Source organism: Taudactylus pleione, unplaced genomic scaffold, assembly GCF_031769625.1.
Source record: "Taudactylus pleione unplaced genomic scaffold, aTauple2 ptg000012l, whole genome shotgun sequence".
NCBI lineage: Eukaryota > Metazoa > Chordata > Amphibia > Anura > Myobatrachidae > Taudactylus > Taudactylus pleione.
The window spans coordinates 107,292-130,636 of record NW_028284415.1 but is presented as its reverse complement, the minus strand read 5'-3'; the positions used below and the strand labels follow the sequence as shown (position 1 = coordinate 130,636).

The following is a 23,345-nucleotide window of genomic DNA, read 5'->3' as shown; positions in this document are numbered from 1 at the left end:
ACCAACTTGTATCCTGACCTCACATCAGTTACATAGAATAGTGCCAAAGTACTCACTTTTTGAGGGCACACGTGATTTAGAAATGTTAATTGGTTAAAATATGACTTTTATTGTTAATTAATAAAAAAAAAGTATTTATTTTATTAACAATAAAAGTTTTATTTTAACCAATTAACATTTCTAAGTCAAGTGTGCCCTCAAAAAGTGAGTACTTTGGCTTCTGAGATATAATTCTGCATTTCTTTTACACACGAGGAGCACCACCAGCCATTCATTTTGAGAAGCATTATCTAAATTTTTTTAACTCTGCTTTTATACCCATGCTCACAATATAATATAATACATAAGGTGCATACACACACAATGATTTTTTGAATGATTATCGTTAACGATATCATTTATCGTTCAATTGTTCAAAAGATCATTCACTTTCTAAGTTAAAACGATGAACGATTTTCGTTCATGCGCGGTCACGTTTGTTGTTTGTAGTTTGTATTTCAGTCAGACTGACCAACTCAATGATTTTCATTAAGGGAATATGCAAAAATTGTTTGTAGTTCAAAAAAATCGTTCATTACACTTTAAAAAATCTGACAAATAATCGTTCAGAAAATCGTTGGTAACAAAATCGTTGTGTGTGTATGCAGCTTTACCCTTACATCCTGTGCGGGAATCCATTTCTTTTACACGTTTGTTATTGTATACTCTGATACTGTTGTGATTTAGAAGAAAATAACACTTCATAGACAATTTTAATGATAAGATTCAATTTAAGTAGTAAAATTATACAAATTCACACTTAAATGAGAAGACTCCAAGATGGTACGGAGAAGGCCACAGTCCAACGTCATCTGTGATTAGATGAAATAAAGGAGTGTTATTGTTATATACATAGCATAAAAATAAACAGAATTATTATTGAATACACTCTAATCTAAAATGGAAGGGGTGGGGATTATTGATGTTGAACATAGACAATGGGGAGAATTTACGAAGCAGCAGCTCCTGTAAGCTGCTGCTTCCCGGCATGTTGCAGGTCTATATTTAAAACTGCACCCGCAGTCAGTCTAAAGCCCGGTGTGCGTAACACTGACTGCAGGTGCCATTTTAAATACTTACCTGCAACCTGCCGGGAAGCAGCGGCTAATAGAAACCGCTGCTTCATAAATTCTCCCCAATGTGTAAACATTATTTGTGTATATTTTTTGTTATGTATAAAGTAGGGATGTGCGCCGGACCATTTTTTGCCAGATTAGGATTTGGTTCTGATTTGTAGTCCGGATTTGGATTTCCCAAACTGCGGTGACTGGCTTTGGATTTGGATTATTTTACAAAAATTGACAAAAAAAGCTAAAATCACATAAATTGGGTTTTTTTTCTCTCTAGAGTATTATTAACCTCAATAACATTAATTTCCAGTCATTTACAGTCAATTTAGACCACCTCACAGTTTAAATAATAGTTTTCACCATTATTGGCCAACGGTTGCAGTGAGCTGACTGGTTACCAAGCGACAGAGCAGCGGCACAGACACCACAGTTTAAAGCACATCTATGAAACATTGCCACACAGTAGTGGCAGAAATGAAAGGTAGTGCAAGATGGAATGGTCCTTGGGCCCTCCCACCTACCCAGTGGAGTACGGCCAACAGAGTCATAGTACTTGTATACACAGGTGGCTACGGCCCAAGGAGTCACAGTGAACAATCTTATTCACATTACACCGCACATAGGGCCTGATTCAGACCTGCTCGCAAGCACTATGCGCTCGCGAGTGGGTCGATGTTAGGCCACTGCGCATCCGCACGCCAGAGCTGGCTCCGTCGCTCCGGATCTCGCACCAAAAGGGGGCGGCTGTCGATTTTGATCGACAGCTTGCACCGTTTTGGAGGTGTGGCATGGGGGTGGCTTCCGCTCCTCTCTGCACTATGGGAAAGACGTCACTCGTGACGTCTCTCCCATCACCCACAGCGGGGGGAGCCGGCTCCTTCCGGGGACGCAGCAGCCAATGAGAGTGACATGTGATCCTTCTTTTTCAGCTTTCCTTTTTGTCAACAATGAATCACACTTTATGTACATGATTAATCTTGAAACATAGAACCAATGTTTTCCACAGTATGCAAATGAGATTTCACTTACAGGATTTAACGTATACGTGTATAACTGCAGATATTTCCTCAAATAGAGGGTATGAGTGATATTCTTGCATTACTTGATTAATTCCTCATGTACATTCCCATGTGAGTGAACCATACTATACTTGCTGTCTCTATACCCCACCTTCTTCCTTCAGGTGGTACCACACTGACCCTGTAACCCTCCCCTTTACTGTCCAATACCATTTGGCAAGACGATAATAGGTGGAGATTTGGGCCTATGTAGCGAACCACTCTCTACATATATATATATATATATATATAATTTCCATGGGATTACTGTACATGGGAGATCTCTCACTCCTTCTCCTCTGTATATTTACATGAGAAGAAGCAGCAGAGCCTTTGTTTCAGAATCTTTATCCCAGACTTTTTCCTATACTTCTTTAGAGACCCCTGGTTTTTTATACTAATCTTGTTCCCAGGGACCCACATACCGATCCTATAATCCTCTCATTGGTCATCCAATGCAAACTGCACAATAACCAACAGCAGAGATTGGGTTTGATGTAGTGGTTCACTGTTGACTTTTTTCAAGGGATGCTTGCACTAGTAGATCTTTCATTCTCTCTCCTCTACATTGTATGAGAGAAGACAGTAGAGCCTAGTTGCAGATCTGGATACATCCAACTTACTTTTGCTTACATTTTTGACTTTCATTATCCCTCCAATACACGCACATACAATAATGACGGTGGTCTTCGTATGTCCCATTAGAGGACTAATTATTTTACTTACAATACTGAACCTCATGTTTCTTACATTGTGTATTTAGACTTTAATGATACATTTTGCATTTATGTAATTTAGTTAACAATATTTCGCCTTGCATGTACATAATACAACTGAAGTGATCTACTTATACTTCAGTTTCCAAATCTGTATATTATTATACAGTAATTGTTTTGTATGTCTGTGAGTCTTTTTATTATGTCACGTTGAATACCCATTAAAGGTTAAGTTTTATATAGGTGAGGTACTGCTCATTTGTGTGCTCTCATTATAGAGTCCTATCTGTGGATGGCTAGACCTTCCACAATTTTCTTTTCCAGCCAATGAGAGTCTGCCTGACTCTCATTGGCTGCTATTACAAACACACAGCTGCCGCTGGCGGCTGTGTGTATGTTTCTGTGTAGGGCAGGCCGCTATCATAGCATTCTGCCCTACACTAGCGGAGCCCTCGCGAGAATCCAACATCAGGAGACCACCGTTCGGCCCCGAACGGGGATCCGAGTCAGGCGGGGAACACCCGAACAGGGTTCGGGTGGACTCGGATCCCCTATGTTCGGAGCGGTTCGGATTCCACAGAATCCGAACCGCTCATCTCTAGTATAAAGTTGGGCACACATTAGGTCGACGGGTAAATGTATACACACTTATCAATCATCTGCCCAATGTGCCGAGCTTGACAGCTCAACTGGGTGGGTATTTAAATTGCCCGCCCAGTTGAGCTGTCAATCACTGCTGGGTCCTTGCAGAATGTGTACGGGCGATCAGAAGGTCGCCCGTACACACCAGCAGATGACATATATATCTTTCATCTGCTGTGCTGCACAGCAGATCGGATATGTGTGTAAACAACATCAGTCACAGACATTTCCGCTGTACACAACTGGCAATGCACTATAAAGTGCCCCCCCCAATAGAAATCTGATGCTGCGACAGGTAGTGTGCGCGCGCTCTATCAGTGCCTTTTTTTCTCCCTCTCTTTCCCTCCCTCTCTCTTGCGCTCTCCCTTCCCCTCCCTCTCACTCCCCCCGCCCCATCTCTTTCCCTCCTGCTGGGTAGTATGCTGCAACCTTGCCTGTCAGTGGAGAGGATGGAGACAAGGTAAGCAACATACTGTAGTACTCGCTGCGTGAGCCTGTGCATATTTATTGATGGGATCCCCACAGGTTAGTTGCTCTGGGGCCCCCACAAGCCTTAATCTGGTGCTGCCTGACTGTGTACTTACTTTATAGATTGTATGTTTTTCCTCCATTCATGCAGGAGCAGGAGTTGGCAAATCTGCAATGGATAATAATGTACATTTAGACTTTTATGCCAAGAAACATTCATTTTGAGGCACTACCAAGATATTTTCCCAGTCCCGGACTCCACAATAGTTATGCATTAAGGCAGAGTTTCCCAAACTGTGCCATTACAGTCTAGGATTTAAGGATATCTATGCTTGAGAACAGGTGATTTAATTAGCACCTCAATCAATTTAATATAACCATCTTATAATTCGCAATGAGTGTGCCAGTGCAATGGGAAAGTGCTCACCCGTAGCCCGTAGTCGGGCCGCTATTTTGAGTGACAGATTGTGCCATTTGTGGGTGGTAACAAGGGAAGGTGCTTGTGAACGGGGGTGTGGATGTGCGAATGCAGGCGTGCCCGACCGTCAGAACGGAGTTTAGTGGGTAAATTTGAATAAAGGGTTAACTTTCTGTGCTTCAGGAAAGAATCACACCCTTTCTTCAATTTGGGGAGTTCAGGTATATAAACCTGCTTGAGTGGGGCATTCAGATGGGAGTGCACCTTTGGCAGTGCTCTGTGTATTGGATACGGCATACCCTGACTTTCCATATTACTGTTCTGCTGTGAAGCTATATTGCTATGTTCCTGAGTTGTCATTTGTGCTGCTGTGCACTGGCTGTACCTTTTGTGAAATGAAAGCCTATTTGTTTTAAAGCACTTACTGTTGTCTCCTGAGTCTACCTGCTACATACATATTAATGCATACTTGCCGACCCTCCCATTTGTTCGTAAGCCTCCCGAAAAACGGGTGCCGCTCCCAACCTCCCAGGAAGGCAGGCAATCCTCCTGGCCCCCGGCGATGTGTCCACACCCCCCGCGCTTGTAAGGAAAAACCCCGGCAGCAGGGGGGCCGGTGATGCGAATCGCGTCATTGTGGCTCCACCCCTGGGTGCACAATGCCATTAATCACGGCATTGTGAAGAGGGGGTGGAGCGATGATGGCGTGATCGCGCTACCACGCCCCCATGCTCTGCCCCCAATGCCGTGTCAGCTGCCGGGCCCCGCCCCGTTTGACCTCGTCACGCCCCCAGCAATGCAAACCCGACAGCTCCCTCCCGGAAGGAGGGTGCTAAATGTCGGCAAGCCTGTGTTAAAGTATTCCACTTCCAACTGCAAATCCTCTCTCCCAGCAGTCAGCCAGGAAGCTGTATCTTTCTGTAGTGTGTATGTATATATGAAATCTGCTAGTTTGCTGAATCTATTTAGAAATCTGCTTTTTCTTCTTCAGGATCCATAGGGTCCACATGAACTATCTTGGGGAATATGTGGTTTGGATGAAACTAGGCACCAAACAGTCAATGCCTTCCGGTCCCAGGATGCACTGGGTCCTCCTCCATATATACCCCACCCCCAGCCACAGGCATTCAGTTTTTTCATTTGGTGCGGCAGGAGACACACCATTATAATAGACGGGACTGAGGTAGTCCCAAGTTTTGTTTTAAGTTTTTTTTTTTTTCTCCAGGACTCTTGTAAGACACCTGTGCTGTGACTCCATCCACCCCCGCCGGCGCCGCAATGCCAGTAACCTGTGTGGTCTGGTGATTTTGACAGGGTCGTGGCGGAGCTTGCTAGCTGCGATGCTGTGACCTGGACTACAAGCGGAAGACACTGGGAAGTCCTTGCTTCCAGCGTGGGAGATGCATTGGAAGCTGCTGCAGTGAGGGCCTGATTCTGTCCACTCCCAAACTAGACCACTGGGGTCATATCGCCTGGCGCCGAGGACAAGCTTCAGATGCATTCTGTTGCTGGGAGGCCAGTGGACCTCATTCAGAGCCGGACGCTATCAGTCGTTCGCTCGTACGCATTCGATTGTTTTAAACCACGCATGCGTCCGGTTCTCATACCGCATGTGCGGCCGGATCATTAAGGTCATTTCTCGTTCGCTCGTATACACAGCGAACAGGAAGTGTCCTATGTCATTTGATTGACAGAATGTTCCGTTTATGGGTGGTAACGGGGGTGGAGATGAGAAAACGCAGGCGTGGCAAGGCGTTTTTTGGGCGTACATGTATTATCTTGTGCGAACGTCCAATGTGGGCGCTATTTTGTCCACGTCACTATGTGATCCAATTTCCATTAAGACTGCTCGCTCAGCTTGGGGTCTGGTATAGTCTACCGCAATGACGATGGTCTCCTTGTACTTCCCCGGACTCATCGATGGTGTTGCGATTAATCAAGTGAGGCAAAAAAAACAATTAACTTTTAATTGCTAAACAGCTTCTAAGGTGTTTTGCAAATAGACCTTTTTTAGTAGCTAAAACCAAACGCAGGTGAACTACTCAAGTGCTAATTTCTGGGGCATACAATCAATTAGCTAACAAATGTTTGTGTTTTTTGAGTGCTTTTTACATATTTGTAAGTGTTTATTTTGTAGACAAACAATATTGTATGCATGGTTTTGTTTTTTTTTTTGGACCAAGAAACCAATAACCCTTTTTTTTTGGATAATTGTTAATTAAAACTCATAAATTGATTTTAACCCTTATTTTTTAGGCAAAATATGAAATGTTTCTATTTCCGTTGTACTGTTTGTAAGTTTGTTAGAGGGATTACCTTTTAACCAGTTTGTGAATAAATCAAGAATAGATTTTTGCAATTTTGTTTCCAAAGTGTAATAATTTTTTTGTTATTTTTGTTTCAAGTTTTTATTAAAGTAAACATATTTTTTTTCATGGGACAAAATCTAGAAATCATTTTGCCCACACACCCACAAAATAAGTGGCATTTGAACAGAAATAAAACAAATAAAAACAATTCACAAGAAAGGAGAGGGAGGTTTTTGCCATGCAGGAATATGGGGCAAACACAGAGATGGATTATGGGGAAATTAGCCAGTGCTGTCATCGCCTTTTAGGCCGTTTGGCCGGGGGTTGGAGGGAGCCTGCACGGGTCCGGGAAGTCCTTCGGCTGGCCTGGCCAGAGGCAGATGTTGTGGCCTCTGGACTAGGCATAGGGCTAGGCACATTTGGTGGGATGGCTGTTGTTGTGCCAGAGGTGGAGGGTCCTGATGTTCCGGCAGGAAGGGAGGCCGGCTCCAACATGTGCTGGCGAACGAGCTGGTCCACGGCATTTGCTATTCGCACGTTGGCCCCAGTATTTTCCGCAAGGGCCTTAGCAATGGTCACGTTGGCCGCAGCACTTTGCTCCAGGGCAACCGCCACCAGTAGCAGATTGGCGTCCATCCTCAGCAGAATCTCGGTCTGCTGATCTGTTTTACCATTGAGATCAGTGAGGAGGGCCACTGCCTGCGAGGGGGAATGCCCTGGACTGTCTGCCACAGGGTCCCCAACCGGATCTACTGCTTCCTTCCCTGCAGAGCCAGAAGAAATTCTGCGGCCAAAGCTCACCACTGGAGCAGACTCATCCGCCTGTGTCTCTGTGAGAAAAAAGAGTAAAATTAAAATCTAGATATTGTCAAAAACACATTTCTGATTTGGTAACATTACAACATTTACCTGGGGCAACATGAGGAGCCGCAAAGTCTGGCATGTCGGTATCCATGTTCGACACGCCAAACACCTCCTCATCCTGCACACACCCCTGGGCCAGCTCCTCCAAATCTGTGAGCTCAAGTGACACAGGGGTGGGACCCCCACCTGTCCCCCTTGCATGCCTAGCCCTATCAGCCAGTTTTTGTTTAAGCCGATATTTGAAGTCGCTCCATCTGTTGGTTTAAAATTTGGCATTATTCCTGCAGTATTTTGACCTGTAAACACTTTTTAATAAAATGTAGTTTTTACGTACCGGCGTTTGACCTCCCGGGTAGAACGTTCAAACTCACCCACACCATTGACACCACTGGCTATGTCGTCCCACAGTTTCCATCTCTGGGTTGCACCCATATTCCTTGGTGCCTGTGCCAGGTTGTCATTGCACATTTGCACCAAAACCTCCATCTCCTTCCTTGTGAATTGTGGCTGCCTTTTTTTTTGGCTCTAGTTTGCCTACTAGGGCCAGCAGCCTTTTCCATGGCATCCTCCACACCTTTTTTTTAAATGTTAAAAAAGATTTTTAGTAAAATGTTTTAAATGTAATGTTAACCATACGCATTTTCCCCTAAAAAAAAAACCACTTACATGGTGCCTGTTGGCTAGTACTTTGCTGCTCTGTACTCATTTTTTTTTGGCAATGTAGCAGACCGATTTTGGCCTTCTGTGACGTTTTTATACATGCGTCAGCATTATTCGGCTGCATCATTCCTTGTGCGCTCCTACTGTCCGTCCTTAATTTGATCGGGAAAATAAAGCCTATTTATGGCTTGGTGTGACTCGAGTCGAGGTGGCATGTTATGATTGTTGGAGGTTTTGCGTTGGAGTGGATTGTTGGCTGATTGTTGAGTAGAAGGAGCACTTGTTTTTTTGGATCTTTTGGTTTTTTTTCTTAATTCTTTCTTTTCCGTTCGCATTTTTTTTTATTGTTTGGCTATTTTTATTTGAATTTTTGAATAAGTATTTTAAAAAACCACCGTAAAAAATAATAGTAAATAGTTTACAATTTTTTGTAATATTTTTTTTTTTACAGTTATTTTGGCAGTGACCCAGTGATGTTTTTGAACTTTGGGATATTTGTCTGTTTTTGGTAAGTGTTTTTGGTTTCATGAATTTACAAATTCGATGTGTTGGTCTTAGCATATGTTTCGCTAAGTAATGTTGTTTATTTTATGGGAACAATCATGTCTTACCACTAAATGTAGCGTACTATTTAGCGAACTAATGTGTCCTTATTTAACTGTAAAAGTAGCTTACTATTTAGCGAACTAATGTGCCCTTATTTAACTGTAAAAGTAGCGGACTATTTAGCGAACTAATGTTTTAGTGGTTTTAACTGTAAAAGTAGCGTACTATTTAGCGAACTAATGTTTTAGTGGTTTTAACTGTAAAAGTAGCGGACTATTTAGCGAACTAATGTGCCCTTATTTAACTATAAAAGTAGCGTACTATTTAGCGAACTAATGGTTTTTTCTATTTTAAATGTAAAATTAACGTACTATTTTGCGTAATAATGTGTTTTCAATTTTTCTGTGTAAAATCATGTCTTACCACTAAATGTAACGTACTATTTTGAGAACTAATGTGTGCTCCCTTCTCTATTTTTTAGATGTTTTCAATCGTAGTTTTTTAAATTAATATCTTAAAAATTTTCTAATTTTGAAATGTAGGTTGATTTGCACATGACACGTCCCAGGCCTGTAAGTATCTTTGGTTTTCTTGGAAAAGATAAGTATATTTTTCTTAACACATTTATCTAAACCAATAACTACCTTGCTTAACATTTCAGGTTGATGTTGGTCATATTATATTGGCCATGGTTCCAGAACCCAACCAACCTCAACTTCGTCCCATGCGTAGGCCTCGTAGGCGTGCAAGGCCCCAGATATATAGAACACATGTCATCCTTTTTGGAATGCCAGATGATGAGGTGTTAAGGCGTTAACGTCTTCCACCACAACTCATCATAGACACTCTCTCATTAATAGAGAGTGATCTTGAACGGCAAATTGACAGTCCTACAGCAATACCACCACTTACGCAATTAATGTCGGTGTTACATTTTTGTGCCTCAGGATCCTTTCGAACCACTGTGGGAATAGTCGCTGGAATATCCCAAACCTCCTTTTCAAGGATCCTGAGGGCAGTGATGGAGGCCCTTTTTAAACACCTCCATCATTTTATTAAAATGCCATTGGATATGGGTTCCCTTAATGTGGCAAAGGCTAATTTTTACCAAATAGCTGGCTTCCCACACATCATAGGGGTTGTGGATGGCACTCACATACCACTTCAGCCTCCAGCAAGGCTGGAGGCTATATTTAGGAACCGAAAGCACTTTCACTCGATGAATGTAATGGTGGTATGTGATGCCTCCCTCCAGATCCTGTCCCTGAATGCCAAATTCCCCGGCAGTGCACATGATTCCTTCGTCATCCGGCAATCAGGGATTTGGCACAAATTAAACAACCTACAAGCTGGTGATGCATGGCTTCTGGGTAAGTTGACACCTTCTGTTGAAACCAATGCAAAGCTTGTTACACAATGGTCCTGATGTTTTTTTTTATTTTTTCACAGGAGACAGTGGTTACCCTTGCACGCCCTGGCTGCTCACTCCTTATTTGGCTCCCACACCAGGGCCACAAAGTCAGTATAATTCCGCACTTACAGCCACCATGCAGGTGGTGGAGCGCTGTATCGGCCTTTTAAAAGGCCGATTCAGATGCCTCCACCGCTCTGGTGGCGACCTCATGTATTTGCCGGCTATGGTTTCGAAAATTGTGGTCCTGTGTGGGATATTTCACAACATTGCCATAAGGAGTGGTGTCCCAATGCAGCCAGAGGATGCCTTGCCTGAGGACGGCCCCCCCAAGGTTGGTCGGAGGTCAGTATGTGGGGGGGCCATACGCGATGAAGTTGTGGCCAGATTTTTTAGGTAATTATTTCCTCATAATGTTTAAAAATGCTACAGTGTAGACATGTAATATTTTAAAGTACACTTTTAACTGGTTTTTTTTTTGTTTTGTTTTTAATCCCTAAAATGACCATAAAAATCCATGCCTACTACCTGATCAACACAAATGACTTTATGTGGACACATTGGATATAACTTCGGGAACAATGATTTCTTCTCCTCATTTTGGATTCATGTTGGCATGCTACTTCTTAAAACAGTTCCTGATTGTGTTTTTTTGGGGGGGTTGGTGTGTTTTTGACTTGTGTGTGTTTTGAATTTTGGAATTTATTGTGTGTATTCACTTGGTGTTTATTATTTGTGTACATTAAAATTTAAGTTCACCAACCATTTCCATCGTAAATTACAACCAAGTGTAACCTGTTTCTAAAAATGCAAAGTTGCTTAATGCCTAATACTGTAATTTCTTATTTTGAAAAGTTTAGTACCCTGCTTTGTTGCTAAAAACAAACACCAAAGGTATTATGGTGAATCAGTATGTTTGCAATTGTAGGCTTAAGCAGGTAGCTTTAAATTTAACATTACCCACACCAAAAAATAATCACATTTTGAGGTTACTTCTCCAAACCTATTGGTATTGTTATGTGTTTAATGTGCAAGCTTACATACTTACTTGAGCTTTCAACAAACAAATTTACATTTCTTTAAAAATCAGGGACAAATAGTAGACTTATGTAAGGTTCAACAATCTAAGAATTACACACAAGGAATGAGACTTAAATAAATCAAAATAAATTTTATTTTTTACAACATTTTTTGAGCGAAAAATAAAACAATTAGTGGTGCAGGCGCGCCAAAATCTGATCCAAGGCCACAAGCATGGCAACGACATGGCCCCTCAAGATCTGCAAGCCAGCATAAATTTCTGCGTTACGCCTCTGGTCCTCTGTGGGTAAAAAAAATGTGCGGATTACTAAAATGACACCTTAATTTATATTTTACAAAACTAGTAAAAAATCAGACTATACAAAAAAAGGTGAAAAAAAACATCTCCAAAACAAAAGGAATGCCAAACGAAAAGATTGTTGAAAAAAAAAGACAAAAAATATTCTTCAAAAATAACACAAAAGAGAGTTACAACTACGCAAAAATACAACATTTGTTGGTACCGTAAACAAGAAAGACACAAGTATGAGTGTTTGGACATGTGTAAGGGGAAAACATCCTAGACATTGTTTCACAAAGATATATATCAAAAACATTAGAAATACTTTACAATTTTGAACTGCACAGGCAAAAGGACAACATCAACCAAAAACAAAATAATGAAAAAACAACCATAGTTTAAAAGGGAAACATACCGGTCATAATGCTGACTGGGCCTGGAGCCCCAAAAATCGTCCTCATCAGAGGTGGGCCAGTGCAGCACGGATGGAGGAGGGGTTATTTGGGAGGAAGTTGAGGGTGAGGAAAAGAGGGGGGGGTGGAGGGGAGTGTGAATTTGGAGGGATGGGAATGTGAGGAGAGGGAGAGGCCTCACGGTTGGCCAGGTCTGGGTTGGAGGGGGAATTTGGGGAAGAGTGGGCTGAGGATGTTTGGGTGGGAGTGGGGGATAGGGGATGAGCCCGACATCGCTGGCGTTGGAGTCTGCGCTCAGCCCCTAAATGATGTTGAAAAATGTATATTATTACATATTTCATTTTTTGGGGAAAAAATTTACACACCAAAAAAAACCTAAAAAAACCCAGGGCTATACGGTAAACATGCACACGCAGGTATGTCCAAAATAAAGAAACAGGGCTATACGGTAAATATGCACATGCAGGTATGTGCAAAATAAAGAAACAGGGCTATACGGTAAACATGCACACGCAGGTATGTAAAAAATAAAGAAACGGCTATACGGTAAACATGCACATGCAGGTATGTCCAAAATAAAGAAACAGGGCTATACGGTAAACATGCACATGCAGGTATGTACAAAATAAAGAAACAGGGCTATACGGTAAACATGCACACGCAGGTATGCTTACATTTTAAATAAAATAAAAAAAACACTTACTTTCCTGGATCTGCTGTCGCAAATTGGCCAACAGGCGTGGGGATCTGCGCCACAGATCGGACCACCTTCTTTCAAGTTGGCCGATATTTCTGCGGTAGCCGATCGCACGCAGGCGGCGCTGCACCTCCGCGTAGGCCAGCCGCTTGCGGAGGTTAGTGATGGGGCGCGTGTAATTTGTGATTCTCTGGTCCATCACTTCAGTGAGGACCAGGAGTTCACGGCGACAAAAAGCGGCGGCTCTCATGATGGCAATGATTTTTTTTACACAAAACAGTTTTAATAAAGGTCCTAGAAAAAATTTAATTGGCTAATGTACTTTGTAAATTAACAGAAACAATTCTATTGGTTATTTTATGAGTCATGTGACCTACACCCTCACAAATATAATGTGAGTTATGATAGGCTTGATGCAGTGACATGCGTAAGCTAATTTAAATATAAAAAAAAAGTTGATAAATCGGCCTATAAAAAAAACGCAAAACAGTAGCATTCAAACCAACTTTTAATTTTGAAAAACCATACCCTTGGTACGTACAACCGTACGTATTCTGCGGAAGCAATGACACACACTAACAATAATAAAGTTTATTGACATTGAAAAAAAAAAAAGGATTGCAAACATGTGAAAAACAATTAAGCTAATTAATATAGTGATTGGCATTAATCGATTCAAGTATGTTTGCTGATTGAAATAGCAGGCAATCGAAAACTGACAGGGCCACTTCCGGGATTGACTTGTGCGAGCGTTCCCTGCAACCAAAGAGGAGACGGACGGTCGCTATTTAGAACGTTCGCTAGCTAGAGGAGGGGTTGGGAGACTATGGGGCGGAAAATTAGCTGCGAACGAACATACGAGCGAGCGCTTGAATTTGATTATTTCTGCTCTTACGGCAGACGAGCGAACGGCCACTTGCGTCTGGCTCTGAATCAGGCCCAGTGTTCCCGATTAGTTGTGCAGCATAGGGGAGGTAAGCTCTCACCCCGGCAGCCCCTTCCCCGACTCAGATGCCGGTCTATGGAAGTGTCGTACGCCTGGGTCGCTCCGCCCACCTCTGTATATGAGACGCTCCCTGACCACATTCAGTGCTCTGTGAAAGCGGTTTGGTCTCAGGAGGTGTTGGGATCTCCCTGTATACCTCTCCCCCAGGGGCCAGGTATATAATGCTCTATATCCTATCAATCAACTCTGTTAGTGTTTTGAGTACTGTAGTTGATTCAGAGCCCATTGCAACTAAAGGTTGTATCTGCATTGTATGTGACTTTGTGCTAGCGCTGCTGTGTTTATAGACTGCGTTTTATTTCTAAACTGTTAGTTATAACTATCACTGCTCTTTCTCCTCATCCCTGTGACAGGATATGGGGGTTTTCTTTGTACTTCACATTTACTAGATAGACAGAGTGTGATGTATTTTATTTAGCAAGTGTTCATAATTTTCATCACAAAGGATAATCCACAATACAATATACAGTGATGGACAGTCTGGCAATTACAGTACGTACTTCCCTTCCTCTAAATTGCAGATGGATCATGAGACCTGCACTCAGAACTTGACAATTTTTGTTAAAGGTGTCATAATTCTTGATTGGGCTAAGCCCAGTGACCCAGGGTTATATTTACTATAATGTGGGTCCATAGCAACCAATCCAGATTCTACTCATTATTTATCTAGCACCTTCTAGGAGATAATAGCTAGAATCTGATTGGTTGCTATGGACAACACCTCCACTTCTGTAAACCCGAACTTTAGTAAATATATACCCCCCAGATTCTAAAGCTAGGTACATACTAGAGTTATTTTTAAACAATTTGCCTATTTTCGACGGATCGCAACAACAAATCGTTCAAATTGTCCAGTGTGCATGCACTATACCACAGGTTCTCAAACTCGGTCCTCAGGACCCCAAACAGTGCATGTTTTGCAGGTATCCTCACAAAATCACAAGTGAAATAATTAGCTCCACCTGTGGATCTTTAAAAGGTTTCTGTGAGTAATGAGTACACCTGTGCACCTGCTGGGTGACCTGCAAAACATGACCTGTGTGGGGTCCTGAGGACCGAGTTTGAGAAACACTGCACTATACGCACTGCTGTATGGTTGTCGGTCGCATCTTCAGCTCTACCGTACATGCTGCTCAATCTGAAGATCTGAGTGATGAACCCATGCATTTTATGTGATGGGAGAAAGACATATTGTGCGGTCATTCAGCAGATCGTTTGGTGTGTATGGACCACACAATATGTTGTTCCGTCGGCCGGGTACATTTCGTCGTCTAGTGTGTACTCAGCTTAAGAAACAGTGGGATTCATAGGGACAGGTTCAATTAGCTGTGAGTTTTGTACTGTGTCTCAATTAATCTGCACATATTGTGGTAATTTTTCACAAAAAAGGAGGAATATCTTGCTGAATTCAATTTAAATGGCAAGTGACGTGCAGCACGCTGGTATAACACATTCATTCTGCAATGTGTGAATTATATAAAGTGCATGAAAGAGATGGGAAATAAACCTGAACCCCAAAAAAGTGTCAAATATGAGAGCAGGTGACCATAAGGATAGTGTAGGAGGCTGTTAGAGGCTATAAGCAAAGCATAGGAGGCTGTTATAAGGTGACACATAGTTGAATTTTACAACTTTTATTAATGAATTAAAAATAACAGCCAGTCTGTGTTTGTTAGTCAATAAAAGTGAATAGAGTATTTTGGAATACATGTAAATGTATCTAATGTGAGTTATAAATGTGTATATACAAGTTTGTAAAATATTTGGGAGAAACACTGGCAACTCCCATCTGCAATGGCCATCAACACAACACAGCAACATACACGTCCTCCATCATTCAGCCCATTTCTCTATGTTTTAGAGAAAGTGTCTTTATTGCCCACATTTTACCATTTATACACTTGTAAATGAATTACTATTCATCAGGAGGGGTGTACCATAGGTACAGATGTGTCCTCATACACCTAGCATGTCAGGCTTGGCACTAAGGGAACCTCTACTGAGGGGTTGAAAGCTGAAGTCCGGGGTTGAGGGAGGAATCGGAGGCGAGGGGCCTGTATGTAAGATCTCCTCATCCACAAATATCAGATGTTGGCGAGATCTGACCCAAGGTGCGGAGTCTAACCTGCTGGGTGGTGTTCACCAGTGACCACTCCAAGTGGTATATGGGTTTGTGGCCGGAGGCCGGCCCCACGTGTATGATGGCGGCCGCGGCACTGAAGGGGTTAACCCCCATGCTGTGGCGCCATTTTTAAAAGGACAAAAGGCGCCAGGCGCCCATTGTAACTGTGTACTCTGCGCTAGGTGCTGAGTGTTTAAAAATAAAAACACATTTAAAATGGTATGTGCAGCACTGAGCTATGACAGAAGGTCCTGCGCTCCAGTGCTGCAGGTTGCAGAGCCTGATGCTGTGCACAGGCATGAAATGTGAATGTATTTACAATGTATGATCTTACATGTATATTTTGTAAAGAAAATGCATTTCTTCGGTATGCCAGTATAAAACATGACAAGCTTCTGGGGCTGCAGGAAATTAAATGCTGATTGTCATCTCCTAGCAGGAGGTCTGATGATTAGAAAGACCTGTTGTGGTCAGTGAACTCCAGGTGAGACCTGGCTGGAAGGTTTCTGTGTGAATAGTGTCATATGGCTAAACCCTTTGTTTACAGCACTTCCTTTGAAAAGACAATTTGTTTGTTTTTAAGAAGCCCCTTTTGGATGTCACTATTAGGCCAATGGGTGTGACATAGTGACATAGGCAGTATGGATTATTTACAAAAATAAACATTGCAGAACACATGCTGTAATAACTTTTTACGATTAAAGCACTATGGCCAAAATTATAATTTTGTTTATAATTAATATCTATTAATAAAAGCTGATGAATTATGTAAATACAGTTTCCAGTGTAGAAAAGAATATCAGGGAAACACATAGCAATTATCAGGGTTTTCCTGATGCAACATGCGGTACCATATTATAACAGACCACAATAGGGCCTTGCACCCAATCTGCACAGTGGCACATGCAAGGGGGTTTTGCAGGTACCCAGAATCCCCCCAATCACAGTGGTGGCCCAAAACTCCCTCCGCACATTTTAGGTACTTTGGGGCTGTAGGCCCGCTCCTCATACAATATATATGACTGATGGCCAGGAAACAGAGGATGCTTCCCGGTCAGCGTGACCAGGAGGCATCTTCTGCCTTTCTCCTGGCCACCTGTCTGTCACTAATACATAGTACATGCAGTGAGCAGTGTCCATCTGTGTTAAGTTACTTAATGCTGATTGGTGGATTATTTTGACCAGTCTCCACAACTGATTAGTCGATGGCTGAAGCTATCCACTGTGAGGAGAGGGTACACACTTGGCCGGCTTTATGCTGGGTACACACTGAAATATATCACCTATTCCACTGAACGGGCGATATATATTTAGTGCATTGTTATGTGTGTACAGACGATAGGTCTGTGAACGATGTTGTTTACAGACACATCGCATCTGCACTGCAGCACAAACAATGACGATATACATTGCAGATATATCGGCATGTCTGGCTGTGAGTACGGCGACCCACTGACCGCCCGTACAGTTGCCGCAGGAACCCAGGGACATCTCAAGTGGACGGGCAGCTCCAAGATCCAGTGGGATCAAAATATTATGTGATCGCCTGGCGAAGCGAGGTCTTCCAATCACAACTAACTTCTATGCATACAAAATACATAATTAAATAATTAAAGGTTTTTCTTTGATACTTCTGAAATATTGCTTGTACGACCGTTTGTGTATTAAATGAATCATAACAGTAAGGTAACTTTGGGGAGTGCATTTACGTAGTTCAAGTGACAGCACTTTAAAGAAAGAAGTGATCACAGTCCATCACTGCCACCTCTGAGATGGTGTAAGAATTGGGGGTTTTGCCCAACTAAGAAGACAGGCATAGATCATTAGGTGCACAGTGCTGATATGATCACAATCTACAATCTGCATTGTGCTGGGACACAAGGGACCAAATGTAATAGGGTATCTGTTTTGGTAAATTGCGAGTTTAGTGCTAAACTCGCACTTTTTCACAACTCTCCAATGTAACAGGGTGTCAGTTCACTAGAACTCACATTTTTATCAGTTACTAAAAATTCCAATTCTCAAAATCGCATCCAGATGTTTTCCCATTGAAAACAATTAACTCGCCCAATGTAATAGGGTTCGAGTTTTAGATTTGCAAAAAAACGTTTACCAAAAGTCCCCAAATAACAGACCAGCTTCAAGATAGCGAGTATATCCTGAGCAGGTCAGATCAACACAGAAACATGCAAATATCCATGAGATACTGTACGTAAATGTTTCTGTGTGTACTCATGCAAAACATATAAAAAAAAATAAAAAATGACGTACAGCGTTCCCCCCCCCCAAAAAAAAGCATAACCAGCCCCAGGCTTTACAAAGCCTGTCCTGGTTCTAAAAATACAGGGGACAAAATGCATAGGGGTCCCCGCTATATTAAGAATCAGCACAGGGCTTTGCTGAGACGGCCCTGGTTGTGGAGAAACGGGACAAAACAAGTAGGGGTCCCCATGTGACACAGTCAGATTAGGGGTCCCTCTCCTGGGTAGAGGTCTCCTTCCTTACACACACAGCAGCTGGGAAACAGTATGCCAGTCTGGATTCGAGTACAAGCTGGTCGGCACCAGTCTTTATTGTACAATGTCAGAAATAATCATAAAGAAAACAAACATAAATCCTAGCCCTGTCGGGGCACTAACTTCACAAGTGACTTCCCTCACTACAAGAACCTGGCAGGGCCTAATGCCCTCGCCAGCAACAAAGGCACAGCACAGCACTTACAAATAGGTTTTCAAGTGTCTCTGAGCAAACTCCCTGCCTGCTCTCCCAGGTGAGACACTCAGCCCTAAACACACTAGGCTTATATTGGCCACTCTCAGGTGGAAACCCTAACAAGCCTGTTATCAGGTTGCTAGGCCCAAAACCTGGAGTGGCCGTGGGTGGAGCCCTCCCTCTCCTCTCACCCACAACCCCCAGGTCCCAAACCGGCTTTTCAAAAAGCCGAGACTCAAGCCTGCTACACTGCAGACTTTCTCCTGGGGGTTTAAAACACATAAGACAGGAATCTGGGACAAATGTACCTGCCACAGACCACTTTACCAGTGATCATATCACTATATATATATATATATATATATATATATATATACCAGAAGAAAAGGTGGCACTCCTCGGATTTTTCAGTAATCACCAGCTGTGGTCTTGTGTCATTGCCAACGTTTCAAATGTTCAATCACATTTTTCGTCAGGGATAAACAATACATGTCATGTCTTACTTTATATAGTATATCACACCCAATGTGCAGACTGCCCCGGAATCACCGCCATCCTCCGTTTTCCTACGTCATTACGCATGACGCTACACGGAGGTCAGGTGACTGTACGGGTCCTATTGACATCAGTGAACCCTCACCAAGGAAACATAATACAAAACATACAATGCAAACTCACAAGGAACCAAACATAGGGACGGATGACCCTCCTATACCAAAGGCTTATCATCCTGCCCCAATAACAGTACTATCATGCTGGATATACTATGCACAACCAGTATCCGTGCCATAACACAAGTGAATTACCTATGAAAAATAGGATCGTAATCCATTTAGACATACTGACAGTACTAATGCTGCATGCAATGGAGCACCATCAGAGACAAAGCTTACGAATGGCAATATACTGTTTACAAAAAAGTATAAAAAGAAACTTGATGATAATATATAGCTGGATGATGTACCTCAATGTCTCCTATACTACAGTCAATCAATATCTATAACATATATTGTGCGGCTACTGGATAAAAACATACGGTCAATTTACCCAGACACATAACAGACACCAATACATGGTTTGTCGTCAGAACACACCCAATCAGATTAATAAATGAATGATCACAGTCTCTATTTAGAGATAACAGGATAAACCCAGATGTTCATTTAATCCCAGAGACGGTATTACATCTAAAAATCCAATGCGCTGCTCTCTGGAGAAGCATCCTGTTACGGTCACCACCTCTGCTGGGGGTAGGTATGTGGTCAATGAGCTTATATTTTAATGAGGCTAATGTATGTCGAGCTGTTTTGAAGTGTCTGGCCACCGGCTGATCGGTCTCCCTACCCTCACACGCTAGACGTATGGAAGACCTATGTTGTGCCGCCCTCTCCTTGAAGCTGCAGGCAGTCTTCCCAATATACGTCAAACCACAAGGACATTTAATAATGTAAATAACAAACTTGCTCTCACAGGTCAATACATGTCTGATGGGTATTTTCCTTCCAGAGTGGGGGTGTGTGACATATGGACCTGTTTCAAGGTATCTACACGTCACACATCCCACACATCTGTATGAGCCAGGAGTTTTAGACAAAAAATTATGTGGACGAGTTATTCCAAGCGAAGTCACAATCAGCCAGTTCTTAAGATTTTTACCTCTTTTGTGACAATTTAATATCTTAGTATTCTTGAATACTGTCAGGCTAGGATCTGTAGCTATTATAGGCCATAGTTTTTTAGATGTTCTAGAGATAACTGAACTGGCTGTTGAAAAGTGACTAACAAAGGGCAGGCTATCGTGATTAACCCTCTTTTTAGGGATTAGACATTGTTCCCTAGGAATGGATAAAGCTTTCAATTTTGCTGCTTCCAATTCCGATCTTAAATAGCCTCTCTTTAAGAACTTGGCAATCATATCATCCATTTGTATGTGACAATCCTCCTCACAACTCGATATGTGTCTAATCCTTAGTAGTTGAGAATAGGGCAATCCTTTCTTCATCGATACAGGATGATGACTTGTGGCATGTAAGAACGTATTTCTATCTGTAGGCTTATGGTACACACTTGTCTCCAGGTGTTGATCTTTCTTGGTGATTAATACAGCCAAATAATGAATAGATGTAGTGCTGGATTCATAGGTAAAGTGGATAGTATCATCCATCTGATTAATATGTTCCATTTGTATAGCAAAATCTTCGCTAGTCCCCATCCATATCAACATGATATCATCAATATACCAAGTAAAAAACAGCAGATTCTTATTGAATGATGTATTTTGCAAAAATAATCGATTTTCCACTTGGAACATATACGCGTTAGTGAACTCCAGAGCTACGTTAGACCCAATAGCACATCCAAGTTTTTGTAAAAACTATTCACCATTGAATAGAAGAAATTACCTGCCAAGGTTTTTTCTAATAATGATAGAAAGAACGCCACCTCCGGGCCCTTATAATCCCGGTTATCTATCAAAAGATCGTGGACTGCCTTCAATCCTTTTGTGTGAGGCATAGTAGACACTCATCTGGCAGACTTTGTAAAGTTTGTAATTTTAAAAGTAGATTCGTAGTATTTTTCAAAAATGTAGTCTGTGATTGAATAACCGGCTGTAGGAAATAGTCCAAATATCTGGCAATGGTATTAAACAATGAGCCATGGGCTGATATAATGGGATGTCCGGGAGGGCACTCCAAGTTCTTATGAACTTTCGGTAGAGTATACAATAGAGGCATCACCAGATCTTTGATTGTTAGTGCCTCTGTCGTGGTTAAATCAATCACTCCATTTACTACTGCTGTTGTTAAAATGTAGTCTACTTCCTTTTTATTATTATCCTTTATTTATATGGTGCCACAAGGGTTCCGCAGCGCCTTACTAAGTACAAAAACAAATGAGCACACAAGACAACAGTTATTAACAGTACAGACAATGCAGGACAAGTACATGATTTATAAACAATGCTGCATAACACCTAAATAAGCAGCAGAGTGTCAGTAAGCAGTTTTAGGCACCATTGTAAATGAAAGTAAAAGTAAGGCAAGAAGAAGCACATGAGGAAAGAGGGCCCTGCTCGTGAGAGCTTACATTCTGAGGGGAGGGTCAGACAAACAGGGGTGACACAGATGGGCTAGATAGTGAGGAAGGAGCATAGAGTAGTGGGTTAGGATGAGCGCTGGAAAGCATTGAGGAAGAAATGGGTCTTGAGGGCCCAGTTGAAGATTAAAAGCCAGGAAGCCAAGTGATGGAGGACTTTTGCAGGAGCGGTGGTGTCAGAGGGGTAAATCCAGGGTTTGGTGATGGCAAGGAGAATCAAGGCATTGCAGATGAAGTGCTCATGAACAGGGACCAGTTTATTATAGACAAAACTGGCTTTCCAGAGGGAACAGGAGAGAGGGACAGAGTTAAGAGGCGAGAGGAGAATGAGATTATTAGGGTTGATGTAGTGTGGAGGTGATATTGATCTGGAGAAGGGGGATAATGAGTGTGGGGTTATGTGGCTGGCTTCTGAATGAGGAAGGGTGACAGCAGGTGATGGGTAAGGTGGAGATTTAGTGTGGTGTGGCGGGGGAGAAGGATAGGTATCTTGGAGAAAAGAGAGGGTGCAGGGTTTAGTGGTGGTGCAGCAGGACCATGGTGGAAGAGTAGTGAATAATACTGGAGTTGTGGGAGATGCAGTTGAGAGACTAATATGTGATGAAGAGAGACAGAGGAGGGGGAGAATGTAGAGGAGACTATGGATGGAGAAAAGAGGTGAAAACTGGTGGTAGAGGAGAAAATAATGTAGCAGCTGAGTGAGGGAGGAGTAGAAGAAAAGAGACATCGTGGAGATGAGACAGTCGGGGGGGGGGAAAGTCAGTAGTAGTAATGAGTGTGAGATGAGGGAGCAGTACAGGTCAAAGGTCAAAATCAGATAAAAGGAAGAACAGTGCTGGAAGATGTAAAGGCACAATTACAATAGTATATTATAACCAAAAAAGAGTATAGAGCTGTTAAAGTAGCAAGACTTGAGAATTAGTCTAAAGTATGAATATATATATATATATAAAAAAAAGGTATACATGTGAAACAATGGTAGGTACTACAGTGGTATAAAGATAAATTGACAGTGGTATTGGAATGATTTAAACAATGTAGAGAAGAAATGCAAACATACAAGTATTAAATGTTCAGTAAGCAGGTAGTTGCTTGCAATGCTGAAGCAGGATGTTGGCAAAAGGTGTGTCCAGGTTATAATGGAAGCTGGTTGCTGAGTAGCAGGGTTTCCAGAAGCTCAGAAGATCCTTTGCTTTTTTTCCAAGTTATAGAGAGTTCTTTTAAAATGTCGTCCTCCTGTCTTCCTCCTGCTGAACTACTGACTAACTCATTAAGTTATGCTGTACATGTAGTCCCACTTAGAAAAAAACCCACTTTGAAATAAAACCTAGCAGCCTTGTACAAGCCTAAAGCCTTGTAACCTACTGATTATATAGTTAAGCATAACATGTGTAGTCACTGATTACACCCACCCTCAATATCCTCACCCACACCAGATACAAGTCATAAAATTCTAATACAAACAAGCAGAGCCAAAACAGCATCCCATGAAGCTAGGAGATAAAATCTGACTAGATAATTAAATTTAAAGTTACTCTGGAGTTTACAGATATTAATTAAAGACAGTATACCTAGCAAATGAGAATTCCAAACAGCATTGGTTTTTCTATAATAGATGCTTGGTGCAAGTATATGATTACCTAGCAAATGAGAATTCCAAACAGCATTGGTTTTTCTATAATAGATGCCTGGTGCAAATATATGATTACCTAGCAAATGAGAATTCCAAACAGCATTGGTTTTTCTATAATAGATGCCTGGTGCAAATATATGATTA

At 42.0% G+C, this 23,345-nt stretch overlaps 1 long non-coding RNA gene across 1 annotated transcript in view; it reads right to left on the bottom strand.

The window, feature by feature from the left end:
* Positions 1–812: 812 nt before the first annotated feature.
* Positions 813–23,345, bottom strand: part of LOC148542374 (uncharacterized) — a 52,684-nt gene continuing 30,151 nt past the window's right edge. The window contains exons 2-3 of the long non-coding RNA XR_015877726.1: positions 4,110–4,162; positions 813–851 (exon numbers count right to left, since the gene is read on the bottom strand). This is a non-coding gene — a long non-coding RNA (uncharacterized LOC148542374). The remainder of the gene's footprint in view (positions 852–4,109; positions 4,163–23,345) is intronic.